Raw genomic sequence first — 24,277 nt, 5'->3', positions numbered from 1 at the left:
AATTACATTTCTCGGCCATATCGCATAGATCTCACTGTGAAAAGGCTTAAATGGCTTTTTTGACCTAAGTTTGAGGATTGCGCTCAAACCAAATGTCCTAGAACGAAATTTTCAAATGTAACTACTAGAATGTGATACAATACACTATTGGGTGAAGTTTGGTTGACTTCTGCGCAGCGGTTTGGGAGTTAACATCAAAATTACATTTCTCGGCCATATCGCATAGATCTCACTGTGAAAAGGCTTAAATGGCTTTTTTGACCTAAGTTTGAGGATTGCGCTCAAATCAAATGTCCTAGAACCAAATTTCCACATGTAACTACTAGATTGTGATAAAATACACTAATGGGTGAAGTTTGGTTAACTTCTGCGCAGCGGTTTGGGAGTTAACATCAAAATTACATTTCTCGGCCATATCGCATAGATCTCACTGTGAAAAGGCTTAAATGACTTTTTTAATTAAGTTTGATGATTGCGCTCAAACAAAATTTCCTAGAACAAAATTTTCAAATGTAACTACTAGATTGTGATACAATACACTATTGGGTGAAGTTTGGTTGACTTCTGCGCAGCGGTTTGGGAGTTAACATCAAAATTACATTTCTCGGCCATATCGCATAGATCTCACTGTGAAAAGGCTTAAATGGCTTTTTTGACCTAAGTTTGAGGATTGCGCTCAAACCAAATGTCCTAGAACGAAATTTTCAAATGTAACTACTAGAATGTGATACAATACACTATTGGGTGAAGTTTGGTTGACTTCTGCGCAGCGGTTTGGGAGTTAACATCAAAATTACATTTCTCGGCCATATCGCATAGATCTCACTGTGAAAAGGCTTAAATGGCTTTTTTGACCTAAGTTTGAGGATTGCGCTCAAATCAAATGTCCTAGAACCAAATTTCCATTTGTAACTACTAGATTGTGATAAAATACACTAATGGGTGAAGTTTGGTTGACTTCTGCGCAGCGGTTTGGGAGTTAACATCAAAATTACATTTCTCGGCCATATCGCATAGATCTCACTGTGAAAAGGCTTAAATGACTTTTTTAATTAAGTTTGATGATTGCGCTCAAACAAAATTTCCTAGAACAAAATTTTCAAATGTAACTACTAGATTGTGATACAATACACTATTGGGTGAAGTTTGGTTGACTTCTGCGCAGCGGTTTGGGAGTGAACATCAAAATTACATTTCTCGGCCATATCGCATAGATCTCACTGTGAAAAGGCTTAAATGGCTTTTTTGACCTAAGTTTGAGGATTGCGCTCAAATCAAATGTCCTAGAACCAAATTTCCACATGTAACTACTAGATTGTGATAAAATACACTAATGGGTGAAGTTTGGTTGACTTCTGCGCAGCGGTTTGGGAGTTAACATCAAAATTACATTTCTCGGCCATATCGCATAGATCTCACTGTGAAAAGGCTTAAATGACTTTTTTAATTAAGTTTGATGATTGCGCTCAAACAAAATTTCCTAGAACAAAATTTTAAATTTAACTACTAGATTGTGATACAATACACTATTGGGTGAAGTTTGGTTGACTTCTGCGCAGCGGTTTGGGAGTTAACATCAAAATTACATTTCTCGGCCATATCGCATAGATCTCACTGTGAAAAGGCTTAAATGGCTTTTTTGACCTAAGTTTGAGGATTGCGCTCAAACCAAATGACCTAGAACGAAATTTTCAAATGTAACTACTAGAATGTGATACAATACACTATTGGGTGAAGTTTGGTTGACTTCTGCGCAGCGGTTTGGGAGTTAACATCAAAATTACATTTCTCGGCCATATCGCATAGATCTCACTGTGAAAAGGCTTAAATGGCTTTTTTGACCTAAGTTTGAGGATTGCGCTCAAATCAAATGTCCTAGAACCAAATTTCCACATGTAACTACTAGATTGTGATAAAATACACTAATGGGTGAAGTTTGGTTGACTTCTGCGCAGCGGTTTGGGAGTTAACATCAAAATTACATTTCTCGGCCATATCGCATAGATCTCACTGTGAAAAGGCTTAAATGACTTTTTTAATTAAGTTTGATGATTGCGCTCAAACAAAATTTCCTAGAACAAAATTTTCAAATGTAACTACTAGATTGTGATACAATACACTATTGGGTGAAGTTTGGTTGACTTCTGCGCAGCGGTTTGGGAGTTAACATCAAAATTACATTTCTCGGCCATATCGCATAGATCTCACTGTGAAAAGGCTTAAATGGCTTTTTTGACCTAAGTTTGAGGATTGCGCTCAAATCAAATGTCCTATAACCAAATTTCCACATGTAACTACTAGATTGTGATACAATACACTAATGGGTGAAGTTTGGTTGACTTCTGCGCAGCGGTTTGGGAGTTAACATCAAAATTACATTTCTCGGCCATATCGCATAGATCTCACTGTGAAAAGGCTTAAATGACTTTTTTAATTAAGTTTGATGATTGCGTTCAAACAAAATGTCCTAGAACAAAATTTTTAAATGTAACTACTAGATTGTGATACAATACACTATTGGGTGAAGTTTGGTTGACTTCTGCGCAGCGGTTTGGGAGTTAACATCAAAATTACATTTCTCGGCCATATCGCATAGATCTCACTGTGAAAAGGCTTAAATGGCTTTTTTGACCTAAGTTTGATGATTGCGCTCAAACAAAATTTCCTAGAACAAAATTTTCAAATGTAACTACTAGATTGTGATACAATACACTATTGGGTGAAGTTTGGTTGACTTCTGCGCAGCGGTTTGGGAGTTAACATCAAAATTACATTTCTCGGCCATATCGCATAGATCTCACTGTGAAAAGGCTTAAATGGCTTTTTTGACCTAAGTTTGAGGATTGCGCTCAAACCAAATGTCCTAGAACGAAATTTTCAAATGTAACTACTAGAATGTGATACAATACACTATTGGGTGAAGTTTGGTTGACTTCTGCGCAGCGGTTTGGGAGTTAACATCAAAATTACATTTCTCGGCCATATCGCATAGATCTCACTGTGAAAAGGCTTAAATGGCTTTTTTGACCTAAGTTTGAGGATTGCGCTCAAATCAAATGTCCTAGAACCAAATTTCCACATGTAACTACTAGATTGTGATAAAATACACTAATGGGTGAAGTTTGGTTAACTTCTGCGCAGCGGTTTGGGAGTTAACATCAAAATTACATTTCTCGGCCATATCGCATAGATCTCACTGTGAAAAGGCTTAAATGACTTTTTTAATTAAGTTTGATGATTGCGCTCAAACAAAATTTCCTAGAACAAAATTTTCAAATGTAACTACTAGATTGTGATACAATACACTATTGGGTGAAGTTTGGTTGACTTCTGCGCAGCGGTTTGGGAGTTAACATCAAAATTACATTTCTCGGCCATATCGCATAGATCTCACTGTGAAAAGGCTTAAATGGCTTTTTTGACCTAAGTTTGAGGATTGCGCTCAAACCAAATGTCCTAGAACGAAATTTTCAAATGTAACTACTAGAATGTGATACAATACACTATTGGGTGAAGTTTGGTTGACTTCTGCGCAGCGGTTTGGGAGTTAACATCAAAATTACATTTCTCGGCCATATCGCATAGATCTCACTGTGAAAAGGCTTAAATGGCTTTTTTGACCTAAGTTTGAGGATTGCGCTCAAATCAAATGTCCTAGAACCAAATTTCCATTTGTAACTACTAGATTGTGATAAAATACACTAATGGGTGAAGTTTGGTTGACTTCTGCGCAGCGGTTTGGGAGTTAACATCAAAATTACATTTCTCGGCCATATCGCATAGATCTCACTGTGAAAAGGCTTAAATGACTTTTTTAATTAAGTTTGATGATTGCGCTCAAACAAAATTTCCTAGAACAAAATTTTCAAATGTAACTACTAGATTGTGATACAATACACTATTGGGTGAAGTTTGGTTGACTTCTGCGCAGCGGTTTGGGAGTGAACATCAAAATTACATTTCTCGGCCATATCGCATAGATCTCACTGTGAAAAGGCTTAAATGGCTTTTTTGACCTAAGTTTGAGGATTGCGCTCAAATCAAATGTCCTAGAACCAAATTTCCACATGTAACTACTAGATTGTGATAAAATACACTAATGGGTGAAGTTTGGTTGACTTCTGCGCAGCGGTTTGGGAGTTAACATCAAAATTACATTTCTCGGCCATATCGCATAGATCTCACTGTGAAAAGGCTTAAATGACTTTTTTAATTAAGTTTGATGATTGCGCTCAAACAAAATTTCCTAGAACAAAATTTTAAATTTAACTACTAGATTGTGATACAATACACTATTGGGTGAAGTTTGGTTGACTTCTGCGCAGCGGTTTGGGAGTTAACATCAAAATTACATTTCTCGGCCATATCGCATAGATCTCACTGTGAAAAGGCTTAAATGGCTTTTTTGACCTAAGTTTGAGGATTGCGCTCAAACCAAATGACCTAGAACGGAATTTTCAAATGTAACTACTAGAATGTGATACAATACACTATTGGGTGAAGTTTGGTTGACTTCTGCGCAGCGGTTTGGGAGTTAACATCAAAATTACATTTCTCGGCCATATCGCATAGATCTCACTGTGAAAAGGCTTAAATGGCTTTTTTGACCTAAGTTTGAGGATTGCGCTCAAATCAAATGTCCTAGAACCAAATTTCCACATGTAACTACTAGATTGTGATAAAATACACTAATGGGTGAAGTTTGGTTGACTTCTGCGCAGCGGTTTGGGAGTTAACATCAAAATTACATTTCTCGGCCATATCGCATAGATCTCACTGTGAAAAGGCTTAAATGACTTTTTTAATTAAGTTTGATGATTGCGCTCAAACAAAATTTCCTAGAACAAAATTTTCAAATGTAACTACTAGATTGTGATACAATACACTATTGGGTGAAGTTTGGTTGACTTCTGCGCAGCGGTTTGGGAGTTAACATCAAAATTACATTTCTCGGCCATATCGCATAGATCTCACTGTGAAAAGGCTTAAATGGCTTTTTTGACCTAAGTTTGAGGATTGCGCTCAAATCAAATGTCCTATAACCAAATTTCCACATGTAACTACTAGATTGTGATACAATACACTAATGGGTGAAGTTTGGTTGACTTCTGCGCAGCGGTTTGGGAGTTAACATCAAAATTACATTTCTCGGCCATATCGCATAGATCTCACTGTGAAAAGGCTTAAATGACTTTTTTAATTAAGTTTGATGATTGCGTTCAAACAAAATGTCCTAGAACAAAATTTTTAAATGTAACTACTAGATTGTGATACAATACACTATTGGGTGAAGTTTGGTTGACTTCTGCGCAGCGGTTTGGGAGTTAACATCAAAATTACATTTCTCGGCCATATCGCATAGATCTCACTGTGAAAAGGCTTAAATGGCTTTTTTGACCTAAGTTTGATGATTGCGCTCAAACAAAATTTCCTAGAACAAAATTTTCAAATGTAACTACTAGATTGTGATACAATACACTATTGGGTGAAGTTTGGTTGACTTCTGCGCAGCGGTTTGGGAGTTAACATCAAAATTACATTTCTCGGCCATATCGCATAGATCTCACTGTGAAAAGGCTTAAATGGCTTTTTTGACCTAAGTTTGAGGATTGCGCTCAAACCAAATGTCCTAGAACGAAATTTTCAAATGTAACTACTAGAATGTGATACAATACACTATTGGGTGAAGTTTGGTTGACTTCTGCGCAGCGGTTTGGGAGTTAACATCAAAATTACATTTCTCGGCCATATCGCATAGATCTCACTGTGAAAAGGCTTAAATGGCTTTTTTGACCTAAGTTTGAGGATTGCGCTCAAATCAAATGTCCTAGAACCAAATTTCCACATGTAACTACTAGATTGTGATAAAATACACTAATGGGTGAAGTTTGGTTAACTTCTGCGCAGCGGTTTGGGAGTTAACATCAAAATTACATTTCTCGGCCATATCGCATAGATCTCACTGTGAAAAGGCTTAAATGACTTTTTTAATTAAGTTTGATGATTGCGCTCAAACAAAATTTCCTAGAACAAAATTTTCAAATGTAACTACTAGATTGTGATACAATACACTATTGGGTGAAGTTTGGTTGACTTCTGCGCAGCGGTTTGGGAGTTAACATCAAAATTACATTTCTCGGCCATATCGCATAGATCTCACTGTGAAAAGGCTTAAATGGCTTTTTTGACCTAAGTTTGAGGATTGCGCTCAAACCAAATGTCCTAGAACGAAATTTTCAAATGTAACTACTAGAATGTGATACAATACATTATTGGGTGAAGTTTGGTTGACTTCTGCGCAGCGGTTTGGGAGTTAACATCAAAATTACATTTCTCGGCCATATCGCATAGATCTCACTGTGAAAAGGCTTAAATGGCTTTTTTGACCTAAGTTTGAGGATTGCGCTCAAATCAAATGTCCTAGAACCAAATTTCCATTTGTAACTACTAGATTGTGATAAAATACACTAATGGGTGAAGTTTGGTTGACTTCTGCGCAGCGGTTTGGGAGTTAACATCAAAATTACATTTCTCGGCCATATCGCATAGATCTCACTGTGAAAAGGCTTAAATGACTTTTTTAATTAAGTTTGATGATTGCGCTCAAACAAAATTTCCTAGAACAAAATTTTCAAATGTAACTACTAGATTGTGATACAATACACTATTGGGTGAAGTTTGGTTGACTTCTGCGCAGCGGTTTGGGAGTGAACATCAAAATTACATTTCTCGGCCATATCGCATAGATCTCACTGTGAAAAGGCTTAAATGGCTTTTTTGACCTAAGTTTGATGATTGCGCTCAAATCAAATGTCCTAGAACCAAATTTCCACATGTAACTACTAGATTGTGATAAAATACACTAATGGGTGAAGTTTGGTTGACTTCTGCGCAGCGGTTTGGGAGTTAACATCAAAATTACATTTCTCGGCCATATCGCATAGATCTCACTGTGAAAAGGCTTAAATGACTTTTTTAATTAAGTTTGATGATTGCGCTCAAACAAAATTTCCTAGAACAAAATTTTCAAATGTAACTACTAGATTGTGATACAATACACTATTGGGTGAAGTTTGGTTGACTTCTGCGCAGCGGTTTGGGAGTTAACATCAAAATTACATTTCTCGGCCATATCGCATAGATCTCACTGTGAAAAGGCTTAAATGGCTTTTTTGACCTAAGTTTGAGGATTGCGCTCAAATCAAATGTCCTATAACCAAATTTCCACATGTAACTACTAGATTGTGATACAATACACTAATGGGTGAAGTTTGGTTGACTTCTGCGCAGCGGTTTGGGAGTTAACATCAAAATTACATTTCTCGGCCATATCGCATAGATCTCACTGTGAAAAGGCTTAAATGACTTTTTTAATTAAGTTTGATGATTGCGTTCAAACAAAATGTCCTAGAACAAAATTTTTAAATGTAACTACTAGATTGTGATACAATACACTATTGGGTGAAGTTTGGTTGACTTCTGCGCAGCGGTTTGGGAGTTAACATCAAAATTACATTTCTCGGCCATATCGCATAGATCTCACTGTGAAAAGGCTTAAATGGCTTTTTTGACCTAAGTTTGAGGATTGCGCTCAAATCAAATGTCCTAGAACCAAATTTCCACATGTAACTACTAGATTGTGATAAAATACACTAATGGGTGAAGTTTGGTTGACTTCTGCGCAGCGGTTTGGGAGTTAACATCAAAATTACATTTCTCGGCCATATCGCATAGATCTCACTGTGAAAAGGCTTAAATGACTTTTTTAATTAAGTTTGATGATTGCGCTCAAACAAAATTTCCTAGAACAAAATTTTCAAATGTAACTACTAGATTGTGATACAATACACTATTGGGTGAAGTTTGGTTGACTTCTGCGCAGCGGTTTGGGAGTTAACATCAAAATTACATTTCTCGGCCATATCGCATAGATCTCACTGTGAAAAGGCTTAAATGACTTTTTTAATTAAGTTTGATGATTGCGTTCAAACAAAATGTCCTAGAACAAAATTTTCAAATGTAACTACTAGATTGTGATACAATACACTATTGGGTGAAGTTTGGTTGACTTCTGCGCAGCGGTTTGGGAGTTAACATCAAAATTACATTTCTCGGCCATATCGCATAGATCTCACTGTGAAAAGGCTTAAATGGCTTTTTTGACCTAAGTTTGAGGATTGCGCTCAAACAAAATGTCCTAGAACAAAATTTTCAAATGTAACTACTAGATTGTGATACAATACACTATTGGGTGAAGTTTGGTTGACTTCTGCGCAGCGGTTTGGGAGTAAACATCAAAATTACATTTCTCGGCCATATCGCATAGATCTCACTGTGAAAAGGCTTAAATGACTTTTTTAATTAAGTTTGATGATTGCGTTCAAACAAAATGTCCTAGAACAAAATTTTCAAATGTAACTACTAGATTGTGATACAATACACTATTGGGTGAAGTTTGGTTGACTTCTGCGCAGCGGTTTGGGAGTTAACATCAAAATTACATTTCTCGGCCATATCGCATAGATCTCACTGTGAAAAGGCTTAAATGGCTTTTTTGACCTAAGTTTGAGGATTGCGCTCAAACCAAATGTCCTAGAACGAAATTTTCAAATGTAACTACTAGAATGTGATACAATACACTATTGGGTGAAGTTTGGTTGACTTCTGCGCAGCGGTTTGGGAGTTAACATCAAAATTACATTTCTCGGCCATATCGCATAGATCTCACTGTGAAAAGGCTTAAATGGCTTTTTTGACCTAAGTTTGAGGATTGCGCTCAAATCAAATGTCCTAGAACCAAATTTCCACATGTAACTACTAGATTGTGATAAAATACACTAATGGGTGAAGTTTGGTTGACTTCTGCGCAGCGGTTTGGGAGTTAACATCAAAATTACATTTCTCGGCCATATCGCATAGATCTCACTGTGAAAAGGCTTAAATGACTTTTTTAATTAAGTTTGATGATTGCGCTCAAACAAAATTTCCTAGAACAAAATTTTCAAATGTAACTACTAGATTGTGATACTATACACTATTGGGTGAAGTTTGGTTGACTTCTGCGCAGCGGTTTGGGAGTTAACATCAAAATTACATTTCTCGGCCATATCGCATAGATCTCACTGTGAAAAGGCTTAAATGGCTTTTTTGATCTAAGTTTGAGGATTGCGCTCAAATCAAATGTCCTAGAACCAAATTTCCACATGTAACTACTAGATTGTGATACAATACACTAATGGGTGAAGTTTGGTTGACTTCTGCGCAGCGGTTTGGGAGTTAACATCAAAATTACATTTCTCGGCCATATCGCATAGATCTCACTGTGAAAAGGCTTAAATGACTTTTTTAATTAAGTTTGATGATTGCGTTCAAACAAAATGTCCTAGAACAAAATTTTTAAATGTAACTACTAGATTGTGATACAATACACTATTGGGTGAAGTTTGGTTGACTTCTGCGCAGCGGTTTGGGAGTTAACATCAAAATTACATTTCTCGGCCATATCGCATAGATCTCACTGTGAAAAGGCTTAAATGACTTTTTTGACCTAAGTTTGAGGATTGCGCTCAAACCAAATGTCCTAGAACGAAATTTTCAAATGTAACTACTAGAATGTGATACAATACACTATTGGGTGAAGTTTGGTTGACTTCTGCGCAGCGGTTTGGGAGTTAACATCAAAATTACATTTCTCGGCCATATCGCATAGATCTCACTGTGAAAAGGCTTAAATGGCTTTTTTGACCTAAGTTTGAGGATTGCGCTCAAATCAAATGTCCTAGAACCAAATTTCCACATGTAACTACTAGATTGTGATAAAATACACTAATGGGTGAAGTTTGGTTGACTTCTGCGCAGCGGTTTGGGAGTTAACATCAAAATTACATTTCTCGGCCATATCGCATAGATCTCACTGTGAAAAGGCTTAAATGACTTTTTTAATTAAGTTTGATGATTGCGCTCAAACAAAATTTCCTAGAACAAAATTTTAAATTTAACTACTAGATTGTGATACAATACACTATTGGGTGAAGTTTGGTTGACTTCTGCGCAGCGGTTTGGGAGTTAACATCAAAATTACATTTCTCGGCCATATCGCATAGATCTCACTGTGAAAAGGCTTAAATGACTTTTTTAATTAAGTTTGATGATTGCGTTCAAACAAAATGTCCTAGAACAAAATTTTTAAATGTAACTACTAGATTGTGATACAATACACTATTGGGTGAAGTTTGGTTGACTTCTGCGCAGCGGTTTGGGAGTTAACATCAAAATTACATTTCTCGGCCATATCGCATAGATCTCACTGTGAAAAGGCTTAAATGACTTTTTTGACCTAAGTTTGAGGATTGCGCTCAAACCAAATGTCCTAGAACGAAATTTTCAAATGTAACTACTAGAATGTGATACAATACACTATTGGGTGAAGTTTGGTTGACTTCTGCGCAGCGGTTTGGGAGTTAACATCAAAATTACATTTCTCGGCCATATCGCATAGATCTCACTGTGAAAAGGCTTAAATGGCTTTTTTGACCTAAGTTTGAGGATTGCGCTCAAACCAAATGTCCTAGAACGAAATTTTCAAATGTAACTACTAGAATGTGATACAATACACTATTGGGTGAAGTTTGGTTGACTTCTGCGCAGCGGTTTGGGAGTTAACATCAAAATTACATTTCTCGGCCATATCGCATAGATCTCACTGTGAAAAGGCTTAAATGGCTTTTTTGACCTAAGTTTGAGGATTGCGCTCAAATCAAATGTCCTAGAACCAAATTTCCACATGTAACTACTAGATTGTGATACAATACACTAATGGGTGAAGTTTGGTTGACTTCTGCGCAGCGGTTTGGGAGTTAACATCAAAATTACATTTCTCGGCCATATCGCATAGATCTCACTGTGAAAAGGCTTAAATGACTTTTTTAATTAAGTTTGATGATTGCGTTCAAACAAAATGTCCTAGAACAAAATTTTTAAATGTAACTACTAGATTGTGATACAATACACTATTGGGTGAAGTTTGGTTGACTTCTGCGCAGCGGTTTGGGAGTTAACATCAAAATTACATTTCTCGGCCATATCGCATAGATCTCACTGTGAAAAGGCTTAAATGACTTTTTTAATTAAGTTTGATGATTGCGTTCAAACAAAATTTCCTAGAACAAAATTTTTAAATGTAACTACTAGATTGTGATACAATACACTATTGGGTGAAGTTTGGTTGACTTCTGCGCAGCGGTTTGGGAGTTAACATCAAAATTACATTTCTCGGCCATATCGCATAGATCTCACTGTGAAAAGGCTTAAATGGCTTTTTTGACCTAAGTTTGAGGATTGCGCTCAAATCAAATGTCCTAGAACCAAATTTTCAAATGTAACTACTAGAATGTGATACAATACACTATTGGGTGAAGTTTGGTTGACTTCTGCGCAGCGGTTTGGGAGTTAACATCAAAATTACATTTCTCGGCCATATCGCATAGATCTCACTGTGAAAAGGCTTAAATGGCTTTTTTGACCTAAGTTTGAGGATTGCGCTCAAATCAAATGTCCTAGAACCAAATTTCCACATGTAACTACTAGATTGTGATAAAATACACTAATGGGTGAAGTTTGGTTGACTTCTGCGCAGCGGTTTGGGAGTTAACATCAAAATTACATTTCTCGGCCATATCGCATAGATCTCACTGTGAAAAGGCTTAAATGACTTTTTTAATTAAGTTTGATGATTGCGCTCAAACAAAATTTCCTAGAACAAAATTTTCAAATGTAACTACTAGATTGTGATACAATACACTATTGGGTGAAGTTTGGTTGACTTCTGCGCAGCGGTTTGGGAGTTAACATCAAAATTACATTTCTCGGCCATATCGCATAGATCTCACTGTGAAAAGGCTTAAATGGCTTTTTTGATCTAAGTTTGAGGATTGCGCTCAAATCAAATGTCCTAGAACCAAATTTCCACATGTAACTACTAGATTGTGATACAATACACTAATGGGTGAAGTTTGGTTGACTTCTGCGCAGCGGTTTGGGAGTTAACATCAAAATTACATTTCTCGGCCATATCGCATAGATCTCACTGTGAAAAGGCTTAAATGACTTTTTTAATTAAGTTTGATGATTGCGTTCAAACAAAATGTCCTAGAACAAAATTTTTAAATGTAACTACTAGATTGTGATACAATACACTATTGGGTGAAGTTTGGTTGACTTCTGCGCAGCGGTTTGGGAGTTAACATCAAAATTACATTTCTCGGCCATATCGCATAGATCTCACTGTGAAAAGGCTTAAATGACTTTTTTGACCTAAGTTTGAGGATTGCGCTCAAACCAAATGTCCTAGAACGAAATTTTCAAATGTAACTACTAGAATGTGATACAATACACTATTGGGTGAAGTTTGGTTGACTTCTGCGCAGCGGTTTGGGAGTTAACATCAAAATTACATTTCTCGGCCATATCGCATAGATCTCACTGTGAAAAGGCTTAAATGGCTTTTTTGACCTAAGTTTGAGGATTGCGCTCAAATCAAATGTCCTAGAACCAAATTTCCACATGTAACTACTAGATTGTGATAAAATACACTAATGGGTGAAGTTTGGTTGACTTCTGCGCAGCGGTTTGGGAGTTAACATCAAAATTACATTTCTCGGCCATATCGCATAGATCTCACTGTGAAAAGGCTTAAATGACTTTTTTAATTAAGTTTGATGATTGCGCTCAAACAAAATTTCCTAGAACAAAATTTTAAATTTAACTACTAGATTGTGATACAATACACTATTGGGTGAAGTTTGGTTGACTTCTGCGCAGCGGTTTGGGAGTTAACATCAAAATTACATTTCTCGGCCATATCGCATAGATCTCACTGTGAAAAGGCTTAAATGACTTTTTTAATTAAGTTTGATGATTGCGTTCAAACAAAATGTCCTAGAACAAAATTTTTAAATGTAACTACTAGATTGTGATACAATACACTATTGGGTGAAGTTTGGTTGACTTCTGCGCAGCGGTTTGGGAGTTAACATCAAAATTACATTTCTCGGCCATATCGCATAGATCTCACTGTGAAAAGGCTTAAATGACTTTTTTGACCTAAGTTTGAGGATTGCGCTCAAACCAAATGTCCTAGAACGAAATTTTCAAATGTAACTACTAGAATGTGATACAATACACTATTGGGTGAAGTTTGGTTGACTTCTGCGCAGCGGTTTGGGAGTTAACATCAAAATTACATTTCTCGGCCATATCGCATAGATCTCACTGTGAAAAGGCTTAAATGGCTTTTTTGACCTAAGTTTGAGGATTGCGCTCAAACCAAATGTCCTAGAACGAAATTTTCAAATGTAACTACTAGAATGTGATACAATACACTATTGGGTGAAGTTTGGTTGACTTCTGCGCAGCGGTTTGGGAGTTAACATCAAAATTACATTTCTCGGCCATATCGCATAGATCTCACTGTGAAAAGGCTTAAATGGCTTTTTTGACCTAAGTTTGAGGATTGCGCTCAAATCAAATGTCCTAGAACCAAATTTCCACATGTAACTACTAGATTGTGATAAAATACACTAATGGGTGAAGTTTGGTTGACTTCTGCGCAGCGGTTTGGGAGTTAACATCAAAATTACATTTCTCGGCCATATCGCATAGATCTCACTGTGAAAAGGCTTAAATGACTTTTTTAATTAAGTTTGATGATTGCGCTCAAACAAAATTTCCTAGAACAAAATTTTCAAATGTAACTACTAGATTGTGATACAATACACTATTGGGTGAAGTTTGGTTGACTTCTGCGCAGCGGTTTGGGAGTTAACATCAAAATTACATTTCTCGGCCATATCGCATAGATCTCACTGTGAAAAGGCTTAAATGGCTTTTTTGACCTAAGTTTGAGGATTGCGCTCAAATCAAATGTCCTATAACCAAATTTCCACATGTAACTACTAGATTGTGATACAATACACTAATGGGTGAAGTTTGGTTGACTTCTGCGCAGCGGTTTGGGAGTTAACATCAAAATTACATTTCTCGGCCATATCGCATAGATCTCACTGTGAAAAGGCTTAAATGACTTTTTTAATTAAGTTTGATGATTGCGTTCAAACAAAATGTCCTAGAACAAAATTTTTAAATGTAACTACTAGATTGTGATACAATACACTATTGGGTGAAGTTTGGTTGACTTCTGCGCAGCGGTTTGGGAGTTAACATCAAAATTACATTTCTCGGCCATATCGCATAGATCTCACTGTGAAAAGGCTTAAATGGCTTTTTTGACCTAAGTTTGATGATTGCGCTCAAACAAAATTTCCTAGAACAAAATTTTCAAATGTAACTACTAGATTGTGATACAATACACTATTGGGTGAAGTTTGGTTGACTTCTGCGCAGCGGTTTGGGAGTTAACATCAAAATTACATTTCTCGGCCATATCGCATAGATCTCACTGTGAAAAGGCTTAAATGGCTTTTTTGACCTAAGTTTGAGGATTGCGCTCAAACCAAATGTCCTAGAACGAAATTTTCAAATGTAACTACTAGAATGTGATACAATACACTATTGGGTGAAGTTTGGTTGACTTCTGCGCAGCGGTTTGGGAGTTAACATCAAAATTACATTTCTCGGCCATATCGCATAGATCTCACTGTGAAAAGGCTTAAATGGCTTTTTTGACCTAAGTTTGAGGATTGCGCTCAAATCAAATGTCCTAGAACCAAATTTCCACATGTAACTACTAGATTGTGATAAAATACACTAATGGGTGAAGTTTGGTTAACTTCTGCGCAGCGGTTTGGGAGTTAACATCAAAATTACATTTCTCGGCCATATCGCATAGATCTCACTGTGAAAAGGCTTAAATGACTTTTTTAATTAAGTTTGATGATTGCGCTCAAACAAAATTTCCTAGAACAAAATTTTCAAATGTAACTACTAGATTGTGATACAATACACTATTGGGTGAAGTTTGGTTGACTTCTGCGCAGCGGTTTGGGAGTTAACATCAAAATTACATTTCTCGGCCATATCGCATAGATCTCACTGTGAAAAGGCTTAAATGGCTTTTTTGACCTAAGTTTGAGGATTGCGCTCAAACCAAATGTCCTAGAACGAAATTTTCAAATGTAACTACTAGAATGTGATACAATACACTATTGGGTGAAGTTTGGTTGACTTCTGCGCAGCGGTTTGGGAGTTAACATCAAAATTACATTTCTCGGCCATATCGCATAGATCTCACTGTGAAAAGGCTTAAATGGCTTTTTTGACCTAAGTTTGAGGATTGCGCTCAAATCAAATGTCCAAGAATCAAATTTCCAAATGTAACTACTAGATTGTGATACAATACACTATTGGGTGAAGTTTGGTTGACTTCTGCGCAGCGGTTTGGGAGTTAACATCAAAATTACATTTCTCGGCCATATCGCATAGATCTCACTGTGAAAAGGCTTAAATGGCTTTTTTGACCTAAGTTTGAGGATTGCGCTCAAATCAAATGTCCTAGAACCAAATTTTCACATGTAACTACTAGATTGTGATACAATACACTAATGGGTGAAGTTTGGTTGATTTCTGCGCAGCGGTTTAAGAGTTAACATCAAAATTACATTTCTCGGCCATATCGCATAGATCTCACTGTGAAAAGGCTTAAATGACTTTTTTAATTAAGTTTGATGATTGCGCTCAAACAAAATTTCCTAGAACAAAATTTTCAAATGTAACTACTAGATTGTGATACAATACACTATTGGGTGAAGTTTGGTTGACTTCTGCGCAGCGGTTTGGGAGTTAACATCAAAATTACATTTCTCGGCCATATCGCATAGATCTCACTGTGAAAAGGCTTAAATGGCTTTTTTGACCTAAGTTTAATGATTGCGCTCAAACCAAATGTCCTAGAACGAAATTTTCAAATGTAACTACTAGAATGTGATACAATACACTATTGGGTGAAGTTTAGTTGACTTCTGCGCAGCGGTTTGGGAGTTAACATCAAAATTACATTTCTCGGCCATATCGCATAGATCTCACTGTGAAAAGGCTTAAATGGCTTTTTTGACCTAAGTTTAATGATTGCGCTCAAACCAAATGTCCTAGAACGAAATTTTCAAATGTAACTACTAGAATGTGATACAATACACTATTGGGTGAAGTTTGGTTGACTTCTGCGCAGCGGTTTGGGAGTTAACATCAAAATTACATTTCTCGGCCATATCGCATAGATCTCACCGTGAAAAGGCTTAAATGACTTTTTTAATTAAGTTTGATGATTGCGTTCAAACAAAATGTCCTAGAACAAAATTTTCAAATGTAACTACTAGATTGTGATACAATACACTATTGGATGAAGTTTGGTTGACTTCTGCGCAGCGGTTTGGGAGTTAACATCAAAATTACATTTCTCGGCCATATCGCATAGATCTCACTGTGAAAAGGCTTAAATGACTTTTTTAATTAAGTTTGATGATTGCGTTCAAACAAAATGTCCTAGAACAAAATTTTCAAATGTAACTACTAGATTGTGATACAATACACTATTGGGTGAAGTTTGGTTGACTTCTGCGCAGCGGTTTGGGAGTTAACATCAAAATTACATTTCTCGGCCATATCGCATAGATCTCACTGTGAAAAGGCTTAAATGGCTTTTTTGACCTAAGTTTAAAGATTGCGCTCAAACCAAATGTCCTAGAACGAAATTTTCAAATGTAACTACTAGAATGTGATACAATACACTATTGGGTGAAGTTTGGTTGACTTCTGCGCAGCGGTTTGGGAGTTAACATCAAAATTACATTTCTCGGCCATATCGCATAGATCTCACTGTGAAAAGGCTTAAATGGCTTTTTTGACCTAAGTTTGAGGATTGCGCTCAAATCAAATGTCCTAGAACCAAATTTCCACATGTAACTACTAGATTGTGATACAATACACTAATGGGTGAAGTTTGGTTGACTTCTGCGCAGAGGTTTGGGAGTTAACATCAAAATTACATTTCTCGGCCATATCGCATAGATCTCACTGTGAAAAGGCTTAAATGACTTTTTTAATTAAGTTTGATGATTGCGCTCAAACAAAATTTCCTAGAACAAAATTTTCAAATGTAACTACTAGATTGTGATACAATACACTATTGGGTGAAGTTTGGTTGACTTTTTCGCAGCGGTTTTGGAGTTAACATCAAAATTACATTTCTCGGCCATATCGCATAGATCTCACTGTGAAAAGGCTTAAATGGCTTTTTTGACCTAAGTTTAATGATTGCGCTCAAACCAAATGTCCAATAACCAAATTTCCACATGTAACTACTAGATTGTGATACAACACACTAATGGGTGAAGTTTGGTTGACTTCTGCGAGGCGGTTTGGGAGTTAACATCAAAATTACATTTCTCGGCCATATCGCATAGATCTCACTGTGAAAAGGCTTAAATGACTTTTTTAATTAAGTTTGATGATTGCGTTCAAACAAAATGTCATAGAACAAAATTTTCAAATGTAACTACTAGATTGTGATACAATACACTATTGGGTGAAGTTTGGTTGACTTCTGCGCAGCGGTTTGGGAGTTAACATCAAAATTACATTTCTCGGCCATATCGCATAGATCTCACTGTGAAAAGGCTTAAATGGCTTTTTTGACCTAAGTTTGAGGATTGCGCTCAAATCAAATGTCCTAGAACCAAATTTCCACATGTAATTACTAGATTGTGATACAATACACTAATGGGTGAAGTTTGGTTGACTTCTGCGCAGCGGTTTGGGAGTTAACATCAAAATTACATTTCTCGGCCATATCGCATAGATCTCACCGTGAAAAGGCTTAAATGACTTTTTTAATTAAGTTTGATGATTGCGTTCAAACAAAATGTCCTAGAACAAAATTTTCAAATGTAACTACTAGATTGTGATACAATACAATAATGGGTGAAGTTTGGTTGACTTCTGCGCAGCGGTTTGGGAGTTAACATCAAAATTACATTTCTCGGCCATATCGCATAGATCTCACTGTGAAAAGGCTTAAATGACTTTTTTAATTAAGTTTGATGATTGCGTTCAAAAAAAATGTCCTAGAACAAAATTTTCAAATGTAACTACTAGATTGTGATACAATACACTATTGGGTGAAGTTTGGTTGACTTCTGCGCAGCGGTTTGGGAGTTAACATCAAAATTACATTTCTCGGCCATATCGCATAGATCTCACTGTGAAAAGGCTTAAATGGCTTTTTTGACCTAAGTTTGAGGATTGCGCTCAAATCAAATGTCCTAGAACCAAATTTCCACATGTAATTACTAGATTGTGATACAATACACTAATGGGTGAAGTTTGGTTGACTTCTGCGCAGCGGTTTGGGAGTTAACATCAAAATTACATTTCTCGGCCATATCGCATAGATCTCACTGTGAAAAGGCTTAAATGACTTTTTTAATTAAGTTTAATGATTGCGCTCAAACCAAATGTCCTAGAACGAAATTTTCAAATGTAACTACTAGAATGTGATACAATACACTATTGGGTGAAGTTTAGTTGACTTCTGCGCAGCGGTTTGGGAGTTAACATCAAAATTACATTTCTCGGCCATATCGCATAGATCTCACTGTGAAAAGGCTTAAATGGCTTTTTTGACCTAAGTTTAATGATTGCGCTCAAACCAAATGTCCTAGAACGAAATTTTCAAATGTAACTACTAGAATGTGATACAATACACTATTGGGTGAAGTTTGGTTGACTTCTGCGCAGCGGTTTGGGAGTTAACATCAAAATTACATTTCTCGGCCATATCGCATAGATCTCACCGTGAAAAGGCTTAAATGACTTTTTTAATTAAGTTTGATGATTGCGTTCAAACAAAATGTCCTAGAACAAAATTTTCAAATGTAACTACTAGATTGTGATACAATACACTATTGGGTGAAGTTTGGTTGACTTCTGCGCAGCGGTTTGGGAGTTAACATCAAAATTACATTTCTCGGCCATATCGCATAGATCTCACTGTGAAAAGGCTTAAATGGCTTTTTTGACCTAAGTTTAATGATTGCGCTCAAACCAAATGTCCTAGAACGAAATTTTCAAATGTAACTACTAGAATGTGATACAATACACTATTGGGTGAAGTTTAGTTGACTTCTGCGCAGCGGTTTGGGAGTTAACATCAAAATTACATTTCTCGGCCATATCGCATAGATCTCACTGTGAAAAGGCTTAAATGGCTTTTTTGACCTAAGTTTAATGATTGCGCTCAAACCAAATGTCCTAGAACGAAATTTTCAAATGTAACTACTAGAATGTGATACAATACACTATTGGGTGAAGTTTGGTTGACTTCTGCGCAGCGGTTTGGGAGTTAACATCAAAATTACATTTCTCGGCCATATCGCATAGATCTCACCGTGAAAAGGCTTAAATGACTTTTTTAATTAAGTTTGATGATTGCGTTCAAACAAAATGTCCTAGAACAAAATTTTCAAATGTAACTACTAGATTGTGATACAATACACTATTGGATGAAGTTTGGTTGACTTCTGCGCAGCGGTTTGGGAGTTAACATCAAAATTACATTTCTCGGCCATATCGCATAGATCTCACTGTGAAAAGGCTTAAATGACTTTTTTAATTAAGTTTGATGATTGCGTTCAAACAAAATGTCCTAGAACAAAATTTTCAAATGTAACTACTAGATTGTGATACAATACACTATTGGGTGAAGTTTGGTTGACTTCTGCGCAGCGGTTTGGGAGTTAACATCAAAATTACATTTCTCGGCCATATCGCATAGATCTCACTGTGAAAAGGCTTAAATGGCTTTTTTGACCTAAGTTTAAAGATTGCGCTCAAACCAAATGTCCTAGAACGAAATTTTCAAATGTAACTACTAGAATGTGATACAATACACTATTGGGTGAAGTTTGGTTGACTTCTGCGCAGCGGTTTGGGAGTTAACATCAAAATTACATTTCTCGGCCATATCGCATAGATCTCACTGTGAAAAGGCTTAAATGGCTTTTTTGACCTAAGTTTGAGGATTGCGCTCAAATCAAATGTCCTAGAACCAAATTTCCACATGTAACTACTAGATTGTGATACAATACACTAATGGGTGAAGTTTGGTTGACTTCTGCGCAGAGGTTTGGGAGTTAACATCAAAATTACATTTCTCGGCCATATCGCATAGATCTCACTGTGAAAAGGCTTAAATGACTTTTTTAATTAAGTTTGATGATTGCGCTCAAACAAAATTTCCTAGAACAAAATTTTCAAATGTAACTACTAGATTGTGATACAATACACTATTGGGTGAAGTTTGGTTGACTTTTTCGCAGCGGTTTTGGAGTTAACATCAAAATTACATTTCTCGGCCATATCGCATAGATCTCACTGTGAAAAGGCTTAAATGGCTTTTTTGACCTAAGTTTAATGATTGCGCTCAAACCAAATGTCCAATAACCAAATTTCCACATGTAACTACTAGATTGTGATACAACACACTAATGGGTGAAGTTTGGTTGACTTCTGCGAGGCGGTTTGGGAGTTAACATCAAAATTACATTTCTCGGCCATATCGCATAGATCTCACTGTGAAAAGGCTTAAATGACTTTTTTAATTAAGTTTGATGATTGCGTTCAAACAAAATGTCATAGAACAAAATTTTCAATTGTAACTACTAGATTGTGATACAATACACTATTGGGTGAAGTTTGGTTGACTTCTGCGCAGCGGTTTGGGAGTTAACATCAAAATTACATTTCTCGGCCATATCGCATAGATCTCACTGTGAAAAGGCTTAAATGGCTTTTTTGACCTAAGTTTGAGGATTGCGCTCAAATCAAATGTCCTAGAACCAAATTTCCACATGTAATTACTAGATTGTGATACAATACACTAATGGGTGAAGTTTGGTTGACTTCTGCGCAGCGGTTTGGGAGTTAACATCAAAATTACATTTCTCGGCCATATCGCATAGATCTCACCGTGAAAAGGCTTAAATGACTTTTTTAATTAAGTTTGATGATTGCGTTCAAACAAAATGTCCTAGAACAAAATTTTCAAATGTAACTACTAGATTGTGATACAATACACTATTGGATGAAGTTTGGTTGACTTCTGCGCAGCGGTTTGGGAGTTAACATCAAAATTACATTTCTCGGCCATATCGCATAGATCTCACTGTGAAAAGGCTTAAATGACTTTTTTAATTAAGTTTGATGATTGCGTTCAAAAAAAATGTCCTAGAACAAAATTTTCAAATGTAACTACTAGATTGTGATACAATACACTATTGGGTGAAGTTTGGTTGACTTCTGCGCAGCGGTTTGGGAGTTAACATCAAAATTACATTTCTCGGCCATATCGCATAGATCTCACTGTGAAAAGGCTTAAATGGCTTTTTTGACCTAAGTTTGAGGATTGCGCTCAAATCAAATGTCCTAGAACCAAATTTCCACATGTAATTACTAGATTGTGATACAATACACTAATGGGTGAAGTTTGGTTGACTTCTGCGCAGCGGTTTGGGAGTTAACATCAAAATTACATTTCTCGGCCATATCGCATAGATCTCACTGTGAAAAGGCTTAAATGACTTTTTTAATTAAGTTTAATGATTGCGCTCAAACCAAATGTCCTAGAACGAAATTTTCAAATGTAACTACTAGAATGTGATACAATACACTATTGGGTGAAGTTTAGTTGACTTCTGCGCAGCGGTTTGGGAGTTAACATCAAAATTACATTTCTCGGCCATATCGCATAGATCTCACTGTGAAAAGGCTTAAATGGCTTTTTTGACCTAAGTTTAATGATTGCGCTCAAACCAAATGTCCTAGAACGAAATTTTCAAATGTAACTACTAGAATGTGATACAATACACTATTGGGTGAAGTTTGGTTGACTTCTGCGCAGCGGTTTGGGAGTTAACATCAAAATTACATTTCTCGGCCATATCGCATAGATCTCACCGTGAAAAGGCTTAAATGACTTTTTTAATTAAGTTTGATGATTGCGTTCAAACAAAATGTCCTAGAACAAAATTTTCAAATGTAACTACTAGATTGTGATACAATACACTATTGGGTGAAGTTTGGTTGACTTCTGCGCAGCGGTTTGGGAGTTAACATCAAAATTACATTTCTCGGCCATATCGCATAGATCTCACTGTGAAAAGGCTTAAATGGCTTTTTTGACCTAAGTTTAATGATTGCGCTCAAACCAAATGTCCTAGAACGAAATTTTCAAATGTAACTACTAGAATGTGATACAATACACTATTGGGTGAAGTTTAGTTGACTTCTGCGCAGCGGTTTGGCAGTTAACATCAAAATTACATTTCTCGGCCATATCGCATAGATCTCACTGTGAAAAGGCTTAAATGGCTTTTTTGACCTAAGTTTAATGATTGCGCTCAAACCAAATGTCCTAGAACGAAATTTTCAAATGTAACTACTAGAATGTGATACAATACACTATTGGGTGAAGTTTGGTTGACTTCTGCGCAGCGGTTTGGGAGTTAACATCAAAATTACATTTCTCGGCCATATCGCATAGATCTCACCGTGAAAAGGCTTAAATGACTTTTTTAATTAAGTTTGATGATTGCGTTCAAACAAAATGTCCTAGAACAAAATTTTCAAATGTAACTACTAGATTGTGATACAATACACTATTGGATGAAGTTTGGTTGACTTCTGCGCAGCGGTTTGGGAGTTAACATCAAAATTACATTTCTCGGCCATATCGCATAGATCTCACTGTGAAAAGGCTTAAATGACTTTTTTAATTAAGTTTGATGATTGCGTTCAAACAAAATGTCCTAGAACAAAATTTTCAAATGTAACTACTAGATTGTGATACAATACACTATTGGGTGAAGTTTGGTTGACTTCTGCGCAGCGGTTTGGGAGTTAACATCAAAATTACATTTCTCGGCCATATCGCATAGATCTCACTGTGAAAAGGCTTAAATGGCTTTTTTGACCTAAGTTTAAAGATTGCGCTCAAACCAAATGTCCTAGAACGAAATTTTCAAATGTAACTACTAGAATGTGATACAATACACTATTGGGTGAAGTTTGGTTGACTTCTGCGCAGCGGTTTGGGAGTTAACATCAAAATTACATTTCTCGGCCATATCGCATAGATCTCACTGTGAAAAGGCTTAAATGGCTTTTTTGACCTAAGTTTGAGGATTGCGCTCAAATCAAATGTCCTAGAACCAAATTTCCACATGTAACTACTAGATTGTGATACAATACACTAATGGGTGAAGTTTGGTTGACTTCTGCGCAGAGGTTTGGGAGTTAACATCAAAATTACATTTCTCGGCCATATCGCATAGATCTCACTGTGAAAAGGCTTAAATGACTTTTTTAATTAAGTTTGATGATTGCGCTCAAACAAAATTTCCTAGAACAAAATTTTCAAATGTAACTACTAGATTGTGATACAATACACTATTGGGTGAAGTTTGGTTGACTTCTGCGCAGCGGTTTTGGAGTTAACATCAAAATTACATTTCTCGGCCATATCGCATAGATCTCACTGTGAAAAGGCTTAAATGGCTTTTTTGACCTAAGTTTAATGATTGCGCTCAAACCAAATGTCCAATAACCAAATTTCCACATGTAACTACTAGATTGTGATACAACACACTAATGGGTGAAGTTTGGTTGACTTCTGCGAGGCGGTTTGGGAGTTAACATCAAAATTACATTTCTCGGCCATATCGCATAGATCTCACTGTGAAAAGGCTTAAATGACTTTTTTAATTAAGTTTGATGATTGCGTTCAAACAAAATGTCATAGAACAAAATTTTCAAATGTAACTACTAGATTGTGATACAATACACTATTGGGTGAAGTTTGGTTGACTTCTGCGCAGCGGTTTGGGAGTTAACATCAAAATTACATTTCTCGGCCATATCGCATAGATCTCACTGTGAAAAGGCTTAAATGGCTTTTTTGACCTAAGTTTGAGGATTGCGCTCAAATCAAATGTCCTAGAACCAAATTTCCACATGTAATTACTAGATTGTGATACAATACACTAATGGGTGAAGTTTGGTTGACTTCTGCGCAGCGGTTTGGGAGTTAACATCAAAATTACATTTCTCGGCCATATCGCATAGATCTCACCGTGAAAAGGCTTAAATGACTTTTTTAATTAAGTTTGATGATTGCGTTCAAACAAAATGTCCTAGAACAAAATTTTCAAATGTAACTACTAGATTGTGATACAATACACTATTGGATGAAGTTTGGTTGACTTCTGCGCAG

The sequence above is a fragment of the Corythoichthys intestinalis genome, chromosome 10, assembly GCF_030265065.1.
Source record: "Corythoichthys intestinalis isolate RoL2023-P3 chromosome 10, ASM3026506v1, whole genome shotgun sequence".
In the NCBI taxonomy this organism is placed as follows: Eukaryota; Metazoa; Chordata; class Actinopteri; order Syngnathiformes; family Syngnathidae; genus Corythoichthys; species Corythoichthys intestinalis.
This window is presented reverse-complemented; position numbering follows the sequence as displayed.